Genomic DNA, 11,756 nt, shown 5'->3' with positions numbered 1-11,756 from the left:
TAAGAAAAAGGGATTGCTGGAGCAGTCCTTGCACATAATGAATGGTTATCATCCATATAGGTAATTCCCATTTTCTTAACCATTACTCTTTGGCACAAGATTATCAGATCATCCACATTATCTCCAAACGTTTGTCTGCCTGTCTTATAACCTCCTGGAAAATTCAATTTGCCAGGCCACTAACTGTAGCTAGGCTCTGAAGCTGAAAGTGATGAAAAAACTTGACAACACTGCATTAAATGAGCAGCTGGAGATCCCTGTTTACTTTTAAGAACAGGGGAATAAATAGTTGCATTCAGAATCACTATTTGATTATTGGAATGGTAATACAAATGTGGGTTCCTAGATAGCTCTATTCAAGCACCACTTTCAGAATAGGCTAGTTTCTGAAACAGTATATTTTATTCAGTATTTTTGACATTCACAGAAAGATATAAACACAGTAGTTATATCTGAATAATCTCACTAAAATCCACTTGATTCATGTAGTGCTTTTTATCCTGTCACCATAGCTGATAACAGAACAACAGCTAGAATGCAGTAGGTAACCATTTAGGCTGTTTATTCAACATTTGGCATTTGGACTCTTTACAAACCAACTGTCATGGTTTACTGGTCAATAAGGGCCCAGGTTAAACACATATGACTTTTCTATACAGTAACTTCACTTTAACTTTAGCAAAATGATGTATATAAATAGTAACTACATTCATTAAATACGTATGCATTTACACATGATGATCAACATAAAGTCAGGACAAAAAGACAAAAATGAGTCTGATCATATATTTCTGTCTCTGTGTGTCAGTCCACTATCTAAATATTAGATTGAACATAAACATCACTCTTTAGCCAATTTCACATTACATGACTTCTAGTTGTGGGTTATGTCAGATTTGCTGACCAAAGCTACTGATCGTATCTCCGAACCGTGACAGTTTAAATGTCTGAAACTCAATGCCCATGTCACATTAGCCGACTTGAGTGCTAAATTTATAGACCAGTTGTGCTTGCCTCTTTTTATCACAGCCAATAGTGTGCTCCCTGATGGAGCCCGTAGTGTACAAAGGGTTAACAACTATCGCGAGTTCAGCCTCAATTTCAGCCCTTTTTATCTTTTTTACCTTTCTGTTATGGTATGTAAAACAAAAGAGATCAGAAAGATGAACATTTTTATGTTTACATGGTTGATAATTTAGGTGTTCTTTATTTCTTGTCGCTAAATTTAATGCATTGCACTTCCAGATTAACACTCAGCCTCTATGACTAAAGGCAAAAACCAAACTTGGGTATGTCACATTAGGCAGCTTCATCGGAGCCTGTCATTGACTGCCTTTGATTCACTAAGAGTAAGTAAATAAATGCTATGACTGTAAATCTCTGGAAAAGTCCCATAATCAGACATAGCCTTTAGTGTTTTCCTGTCATAAAAATGTGTTAGTATGGCCTGTGTTGACATAAAGGGGGTAGAGGTAGATTTTAATTGGAATCAGAAAAGGGAATGTAACGAGAAGTCCGTGGTGCGGTGCCGTTTTTAAAAAATTATCACATCCCAGTAAGTGCAGGCTTCAGTTGGGTGCGGGTGTGCACAAGCAAGCTTTGCTCCAGGGATGATTGGGATGTTTGCTTGATTGTTCATTTATGTGCAAAGGTGGGTGGATCAGTTAAATGTCTCATTCACACCTCAGAGCTAGCAGCGTATCACACCTGCACCCAATCAGGCCATATTAAAAGAGCCTGCCCAGCGGAGATGTGAAACAGAAAGAAAAAGAGAGACATGGCGGTTAAAGGGATGGGATGAAGAAAGCAGGATCAGGAGAAGAGAGCCAGTGTGAGAGAATGGAGGCAAGTAGCCAGGAAGAGTCCCCAGAGAAGAGTGTGTGGCTGCCTGCTCAAGAAAGGACTGAGGGTCACTCCTGCTGAGCCATTTGGGGAGCAGTGGTGACTGACTGTTCCAGGACAAGACCCCTCCCCACCCTCCAAAAAAGCAGAGGAATGGCAGCTAGAATTAGAAGTGCGAGGCTCTGTGCAGTGCTCTGCCTGGAGCCTGTGACTACAGCAGGGGCCCGAGCCAGTTGATTGTGCCTGTCAGTAGGACTTCTCCTACAGCAGCAGGATACCATTGAGGTTAGCAGAGGAGACATCAGTTTTAAGAAGAATGCACAAGGGCTTGTGAGTCTTTATAGAACTGCTACCTGCCTGTGATTTTAACCTCGATTTAATGGAATATTTTTATAGCTTTTCACCTCCACTGGACACTTTAGGTTTATTGGATTATTTAAATTTACTTATTTATGCACTGCACTGATTGGAAACTTTGTTTCTTTTTGGTTTTAAATATAAGCACTGTACAGTGTAAGATATGGCCGGCCATGTACCCCGGCCAATACCTCCAGGCCGCCAGATGGAGCCCTCCATGCAGCGTAGAGGTGCCCCAAATGCCAGCAGGGAATTATGGACAGTGGTCTTTAAATGCACAGTCCTGCTGGATACCATGGGGGCCGCCAGGAGTGGCTGCAGGGAGGCCCAGGGACTATTTTCCATACACTCTGGAAGTACGTCCCACTCACATGGACAGAAGAAATGACGTGCTTCCGGGATGAAAAAAAGAGAAGTTTTTACCTCACCCGGAAGTGATAGAAAGTCACATGGACTGAGGGACAAACACTTCCGGGTCAAGGAGTATAAAGGACTCTGGGAGATCCCAGACAGACGAGCTGAGTTGGGAGGCAGGGTGGCTAAGCGTCTGGGAGATTGGAGGATTTGTTATTATTTATTGTTATTGGAGTATTTGGGAGTGGAGGGTGCTTTGTGCACATTATTGTTATAATAAATATCATTATATGGACTTTTACCTGGTGTCTGACGTGGTGTCTGAGGGTGCAAGGGTGCGAGCATACCCTTAATCTGTCACAGTTGGCGTAGCCTCGGCAGGATTCTCTGGCCGCCAGTTTGGCAGAGGACCTGGAAAAAATTTTACTGTGGACAGAATACCCCAGGAAGACAGCGTCACGACACACACAGGAATAATCACCAGAAACCTCATCTTTTTCAAGTCCGTAATGGGGAAAAAGAAGACAAAACAGAACACCAGCAACAGCGGAGGTCTAGCGCTCGACATTGCCTGCGCTCAAGACGGACCATGGAGCGGCTATGCGTTTCGGGAGAGATTTCCGGAGGAGGACGTCTCCTACGAGGTATGTGCGGGAAATGTACTAGAGAATCTTTTTAAATTAAAACCTGTTGTCCCGTGTACATACCTCCCAGATGTCCATCCGAAGGCTCTGCGGGAGGCAGAAGACAAACCCAAGGCGATGGCGCGCTCTTGTGCAGGCAAACGAGTAACCCGAAGGACTTCCATTACGGGTGCCGGTGAGGGACACATGACCTACCACGAGGGATTCCAGAAAGGTGACGTTCCGTGTCCAGCTGTTTGTGGCTTTGCCCAAGAAAAGACGGACTTGGTTTTTCCGACGGGGAACGGGAGGTAAGCGGCACCGTTCTCCCTACAAAAAGGTAAGGAGGTCCGGGAAATGACTGATCGGTCCGTCGATAAATTGATACAGACGGATCGCAGTCAGCCAAAAGCGGCACCGCGGTCCTCGTCCAAAGAGAACTCGAAATCCCAGGCTCCCTTGCGAAACCCGTCAGAGCACGTGCCGACAGCGGGCGTGTTCATTGGCTCCCGGCCGGAAGGTAAGGTGAACCAGGAAGTAACCCTATCTCCGGCCGAATTAACTAACTGTTTTGACGTGCGGGAGCTCGAAAAATTAATAGAGCCCGTGCGGAGTATTTTGCAGACTTTGGAGGTGATTAAGAAGATCGCTGGAGACCTGGGAGCAGCGGCTGAAGCGCCTTTAAGAAAAGTACGGGAGTACCTGCGGCGATTAGACCGAAACCCTCCCGTGGTATATGATTTGGCGGTACAGACAGGTAATGTCGGTACCGTATATAATGTAACTAGCAAAATACCCGCGCTTCGCAGCGGAGAAGTAGTGTGTTAAAGAAGCAATGAAAAAGAAAAGGAAACATTTTGAAAATAACGTAACATGATTGTCAATGTAATTGTTTTGTCACTGTTGTGAGTGATGAGTGTTGTTGTCATATATATATATATATTTACACACACACACAAACATATATATATACATATCTATACATATACACATATATACATACATATATATATCTACATATATACACATACATATACACACACACATAAATACATACACACATACACACACATATATACACACAAATACATATATATATATATATATACATACATACATACACACATATATATACATATACATACATATCTACATATATACACACACAGCTATTTCGTATCAGTGCAATACGCTGCTTGTTAAAACGGATAACTCCGCCTTACGTGCAAGTCTGCGTGGATATTATGAACTATCGTATTTGTTCAAGTTCTATTTAAATTTTAAATAGAAGGAATTTTTATTTAGTCGACAGAAATATCTTTGGTAGGAATGGTAAAAACAGACAGGAATATTATTCGTGAATAAATCAACTCAAACCTTAAACAACTTATAATATTTTGCTCTCCATAAAAATATATCCTGTCTAAATTATACAAGTTAGAAATAAAGTAAACGTTAAAAGAACAAACATTCAAATTTCTTTACTCTTATGTAATTTTATATAAAAATAAACTTAGATTTTAAATATCCCAAAAGATTTTGCTCTCCATAAAAATATATCCTGTCAAAATTATACAAATTCAAATATGAACATGCTGCATAACAAAACCTGGAAATATAAATAAAATGTGTTCCTTTCAGCAATAACAAATCAAATCATTCAGTTGTCTTTGCTCATATGTCATTTTAGAGCTGGACGCCTGGCATCTTTTTTTGGCCACAAGTTCGTTTCTGTTTGGTGTGAGGTTCTGTGTTGTGGAGATTCTCAGGATGGATTGCAGGTGCTCATCAGTGAGGCGACTCCTGTGTGCTGTTTTGTTAGTCTTTATCACTGAGAAGAGCTTCTCACACAGATATGTGCTACCAAACATGCACAAGGTTCGAGCCGCATGTAGACGGACTTTTTTTGTTCTTCAAAGTCACCAAAGCGCCGTGCAAACTCAGTGCGCAGCGCTCAGTTTATCAGCAAAGTGCGTATTTGGGAACACCGTAGTGACGACTTGGTTTAACATTACTTGGCAACAGGGAAAGTGGGGCAAGGTGCACTGGTGCATTTGTGTCTCCCATAAAAGCAGCTTCACTTGAAATCACTTTGTGATTGTGCACGGGTTAAAACGTCCGCTGAAGTGTCAGATTCTTATTTAATTATGCTGCTTTCTGTATCTTCTGCATTGCATTCAGGTTACCCTGATGTTTTATCTCATAGTGCCGTCTTAGATTAAATTCTGTAATTACAGCCACATTAGCTCCACAAATGAGACACACGGGTTCAGTAAACATATACTCAGCCTCCCATCGGTTTTTAAAGGCTCTATTTTCAGAATCAACTTTTCTCTTCAGCATCGTGTGAGCTAGCTTCGCAATAACTTGTTCGGCAAGGTGGCTGAAGCGCTGCATTATGGGATCTGTAGTTTATTGTGTTACCAGCGCTTCATATACCCGGCTTTAATAACAATAATACAGTATATAAAATGATCTCGGGCCGGATATAATTACACGCCGGGCGGATGTGGCCCGCGCCCTTGAGTTTGACACATATGGACTAAATAGAACTTGAAAAGATATATTTTTCAAATGTGATCGCAATTCAAATAGAGTTGACGCGCACTACAGCCTGCATCCTCCCTCGCTGTTACTTTTTTACCGCTCATCTAATGAATACACTGAGTATGGCTTTACCAAAACAATCATTGATGGTGAATAAAGTATCCATTATTCGAGTATGTAGATCGGATATATATATATATATATATACCCGCGTATCGCAGCGGAGAAGTAGTGTGTTAAAAAAGCTAGAAAAAGAAAAGGGAACATTTTAAAAATAACGTAACATGACTGTCAATATACAGTATTTGTTTTGTGAGTGTTACTGAGTGTTGCTGTCATCAAGGATTTGATTATCATTATTTCTTTCAATCAGGTTCGTATTTGTAGGATGTGTTGTGTTCAAGTTACATTCCGTGTTTGTCAATCGTTGTAAAGATGACAGGTTTCATTCATCGATTCGTTTCTTACTGCATCAATAAACAGCTCGCCTTCTTCTTTATCTGAGACCTGACACACTGCATGCACGGGTTTTTTACACTGTCTTCCTTTAGCGGGACATTGACTTTTTCCACGTGTGCTTTGTTTCCGCAGTAGCTGGATTTATGAATATGCTTATCAGACGCTTCATATTTTTGCTGCCTTTTCAATTGTGTAATTCGGTTTTGTTCAGCTCTTTGGAACTGTTGCTTTTATCTGTGCACTGCGCCAGTTCACGTGAGCCGCTCGTGTACATGCATCGAAGGTTCCCAGCTGTGCTGGTGCCATCTCGCTATGTCCATGGCTGTATTTAATGTTACCTTAGTCCTGGCACTTAAAACTTTCTCTCGCAGTTTCGCTGAGTTTGTGTCAAACACCACCCTGACCATCTCATCTTCCTCTCCATAAACACAGTCCTTCACCCGTGAATATTTAGTGGAGTTTGCTATTGGATTGCCGCTGACGGACGGCCTTATATGGGCAGGCACTAAATTACAAACGCCAGCGCAGCCTGTCTATGAACTTAATTTAAAGTGTAGGTTTACATCGTGCTTCGTTTCCGAAGTAGCAGAACTCATGAATATGGTTGTATATGTCACTCGCTCGCTTCTTATTGTTTCGCTGCCTTCTCAATTATATAATGCATGTTTTCTTCAGCGCTTTTTCGAGGTCTTCCTGGTTTTCTATGTACTGCGTGATTACGTGGGAGGCGTGATGATGTCACACGAAACTCCGCCCCACGGCGTTGAAGCTCATCTCCATTACAGTAAATGGAGAAAAACAGCTTCTAGTTATGACCATTACGCGTAGAATTTCGATATAAAACCTGCCCAACTTTTGTAAGGAAGCTGTAAGGAATGAACCTGCCAAATTTCAGCCTTCCACCCACACGGGAAGTTGGAGAATTAGTGATGAGTCAGTGAGTGAGTGAGTGAGTGAGTGAGTGAGTGAGGGCTTTGCCTTTTATTAGTATAGATAGGGACGCAGTGTGATTCGGGCCCACTTTTAATAAATAGCGGGTGCCAAATCACTGCATGCCCTACAAGAGAGGCCGAAACGTTTACGGAGTAGCCGGGGGAAGGGCCGGTTGAGCCGGAGCAGCTGGATGGTGCTGTCTCTCGGAGTGATTCGGTCCTAAAGACCCCGACCCATGTTATTTATAAATCAAAGGGCGTGCAGACAGTAAAAGGGCTCTCTTTCACTAATAGTGAGACCCAAACTGTGGACAAGCCCCAGAGTAAACCGGAGATCCCAAGAATAAAGAGGGGGTCTCCTGACAAAGTTGAGCAGCGAGCTGAGAGCTCAGGGCGGCCGTGGAACCCTCCTCAGTGGACAAAGGGGCAGAGCGAAAGTTTCCAGACTGTTTCCAGACTCGCAGAGGGATACACAATGGAGGAAGGCGGCTGTGCTATGAATGCCGCCGACTGGGACATGGATGGCGAAGTTGTCCTGGGAGGACGTGGAATACAAATCCTTTTTTATTTAATATTCCTCCAAGGTTCTCCTGGAAATTTTCTGGACTTCGCCAGGACCCGAACAACAACTCCTCCTGGAGGAAGACATCCCTCGCGGGGTTGGCGCCCGAATCATGATTCGTCACTGGGGTGGGACGGGGAGTACTGTAAGATATGGCCGCCATGTACCCCGCCAATACCTTCCAGGCGCCCTCCTTGCAGCGTAGAGGTGCCCCAAATGCCAGCAGGGAATTATGGACAGTAGTCTTTAAATGCATAGCCCTGCTGGATACCATGGGGGCCGCCAGAAATCGCTGCAGGGAGGCCCAGGGACTATTTTCCCTACATTCCGGAAGTACTGTACGTCCCACTCACATGGACAGAGGAAATGACGTGCTTCTGGGATGAAAAAAAGAGAAGTTTTTACCTCACCCGGAAGTGATAGAAAGTCACATGGACTGAGGGACAAACACTTCCGGGTCAAGGAGTATAAAGGACTCTGGGAGATCCCAGACAGACGAGCTGAGTTGGGAGGCAGGGTGGCTAAGCGTCTGGGAGATTGGAGGATTTGTTATTATTTATTGTTATTGGAGTATTTGGGAGTGGAGGGGGCTTTGTGCACATTATTGTTATAATAAATATCATTATTGGACTTTTACCTGGTGTCTGACGTGGTGTCTGAGGGTGCGAGCATACCCTTAATCTGTCACAACAGTTTTTCACCAACACCTTACTAAATGAGTGTGTTCTCATTTGCCCAGCTAATCTCAGTCTATGACTATCAGATGTTGAAGAGACTCCTGGAAACAACCAGGGAGCGCGCAGCCAACCCGGACCATCACAGGGAGATGAATCATAACCAAAATTACAAGGTGAGAGTCATAACCAGAAAAGGCTCAAACCATCTAACAATAATCGTTTTCCAGTAGCGGGGCAGAAATTTGAACACCAGTAAACACAAGTGCAACCATTAAATTAATCCTAAACTGTAGTCAGGTGTGGTGTAGCGGGTCTGTAGCTCTGAATAACAGGCCAGTTTGTAAATAATTCATTCGCCATGCCAGTCTCCATTGGCACGATTGTGCAGCCACGGGGAGTTGATGAGGTAATTGGGGTGAGTCACACCTGCATGTGAGGGTGCGATCGTTCTCAATTGCTTAATTGGTGTCCTGCGGAGCATGATTGAGCCGCTGCGTCCATGTAACCGTATAAGTACAAGCCGGCACAGGAGATCGGGAAGAGAAATGGAAAAAAATAAAAAATGAGAGAGAGGCAGAGAGTGAGAGCAACACTGGGGAAAAAAGATTGGACGAGCCAGCCGGCTAAAAGAGAGAGATCATTGCGGTCAGGTTCCCGTGTCAGAGTGAGTGATCAGCGCTTGAAGGATGGATCGCACCCACTGATTATGTAGAGGAGTGGGTTCGGTTGAGGTGGCATCCTTCCTAGGGATATGAGAGAAATCTGAGTGTGCGAGAAGGAAGACAGGAGGACAACTGACCCCAATCGGTCTGGCAGGTGCAGACGGAGGCAGGCAAGACAGGGGTCAGTAGCAAGAGGACTGCGGCAGCTGAGCGAGCCTTAGGTGAGCTGGAGAGTCAGGCAAGGAGCTGCGTTTGGCTGGTTTGCCCCAATGTCTGCTGCAGGTTTTTATTTTCATGTTTTAGCCTCGTTTTAAACATTTTAATTTTTTACTTATTTATGGATTATTTATTTATGGACATTTTTGAGCACTACAATTTTGTTGGACACTGTTTTGTTTGATTATTGAATAAAAGCACTTGCACCTTTTGCACCATCTCCTTGCTCAGTTTGATTAGTTCCCATTTGCCAAGCTCATTAAGTTATATTACCGATGGTGTTTGAGTACGGTGGGAGCATGGAGCAGAACCTACACCATTTACATCAGGTAACAAATGTGTCATTTGTTAAACAGAACTTTTCAAAACAACAAAGGAATAATAGTTTAAAAGTTTGGGGTGTACTGAATCCTGGACAACAAGGATGTGCACAATGCTGAACTTCACACCTTTGACCTGGATGATGTCCCACACTACACACTTTCAGTTGAAATTACCTAGCAATGGCATAGCAACCGTTAACAAATTAACAGTTACAAAAAAAAGCTGTTGCATTACTTATTTTCAGTATCATTAAAAACATATCAAGCACAAAAACAAACATGACCACTGGATTCCTTAATGTCTAAAACTTCTAAAAAGAAGTACCAATAATTTTTTGGGGAAAAGGCAATATAAAAAATCAAAAACTAAAATCCACTCATAACAGTACATTACAGCTCTTTTTATCCACTTTTTTGCATCTTCAATCAAAGAGGAAGAATTTCACAATGTATTTCCGTTGCAAATCCTCCTTCTGTTCGTTTTCCTCTCTCTGGTTAGCAATTCAAAATCATTGTGAAAAAGCAAGTAGAAGTGTTTTCAATTTAAATTCAAGGTTACAGTTTTCTACTTAAATTTATGTAAAATTACACTTAGATTATATGTTATTTTTTCATTTATAGAAGCAACTTATTGCTTTACTCTTTCAGGCCGCTATTTTACTCTTCAAAAGTATGTTTATAAAAACTGTCTTAACTCTGCAATGTTACTCAAATGAAATTATACTTTACTACTTTATTCTCAAATAAACTTTTTTAAAAATATAATTTTACAATTACCACACTTAAGTTTGTATTAGCTCTTTTATTTTCTTTCTAGTTCAATGTATTCTACTCACCTGCACAATGTCTTTAAAGGGCCTATGTTTGTGTGGGCTTCACCTGTGCATAAGCTTTCTTCTTTTTTTACTTTCCTGGTGCATTCTTTAAGTGTGTAAAAAAAAAAAACAGGAGCTCTTCTAAAAAAAACAAAAATACAACTTTGAGGAGCTCCTGTTTTGACTAAATGTCATTTGAAAAGTGCTTTGTGATTTATCTGTGAAAAATTTACATTGAAATTTTAAAGCCATGCTTTCAGCTTATGATGCTTTTATGGTTTATTTCTGGTGTTTAATAAAAATATGATAAATAATATTGAAGGAATGAGAATTACTGTATTTTTGTAAATATTTGTTGTTTGTTATTTTTATTTTTATTTTTATTTATTTATTTGCTGTATGTGTGCATCATTAGGGCTGGGTTTTATTTAATGATACCACATTACTTTGATTTGAGAATTTCGTTTTTGCACCTTTGTTTTTCTTCACTTTTACAATGCTGTATATATTTGTGTCTGTGTCTCTTAGCTCTCACCATTGACACATTTGGCCCATGAACTACAGGAGCTCAAAGTGAAGCATGGTACCAATTACCATTACACATGGTTTCAAAAGTACAGCAATAAACATAGATGTCAACGTCAAATAAACTGAGACCCTTGCAACCACCCGTTGTCAAGAAAGATTACATTGGCTATTAACTTTCTAAACGGAAACAGCAACAACTTTAAAATTGAATGTCTGTGAGGTGAACGAGATCAGAGACTTGGAGGTAAAAAAAGGAAAAGTCACAACAACTTGTTCAAAACATATAGACTACATACACTGTATGACTTGAACACAAATGTCTAGGTCTAGCAGGTGGCATGCAGACCACCAGGTATTTACTAGAGAGTGCATATCTGTTATTTCTGCAGCACTTCTTAGAAACAAACTTCTTTCCACACATGGCTTTTTGAAATTGAGTGACCTCAGGCTGTTAATCTTAGAGGTATAGGTAACAATGGAACCAACTTTCCTGACCTTCTTTTGTGTTTGCATGATAAATAGCTAACAGCTATTTACCCTTTTTCAAATTCAGTTATATAACAGATGTTGAAAAGCATCTGCCACATATTCTAATTCTAATGACTCAATATTATTAGATTATTTGAATAAATCAGCACCCTATCATTCTTCTGTCAATCACATTTTGTTTGACAAACCAAAATCTATTGAAATTTGAATATTTTTTTTTACTTTAGGGTGTCTGCAAACCACCAGGCGGAGAACAAAGTGTCCTCTTGGTAGACAGGAACAGCAACTACAAAAACTCCTACTCAGTGAAGGTCCTGTGGCAAACTTTATGGCCAATTGCATTTTTGTTCATATCATAATAGCTAGAGGG

This window comes from Polypterus senegalus, chromosome 4 (genome assembly GCF_016835505.1).
Source record: "Polypterus senegalus isolate Bchr_013 chromosome 4, ASM1683550v1, whole genome shotgun sequence".
Lineage (NCBI taxonomy): Eukaryota > Metazoa > Chordata > Cladistia > Polypteriformes > Polypteridae > Polypterus > Polypterus senegalus.
Note: the sequence above shows the minus strand (reverse complement) of the source record.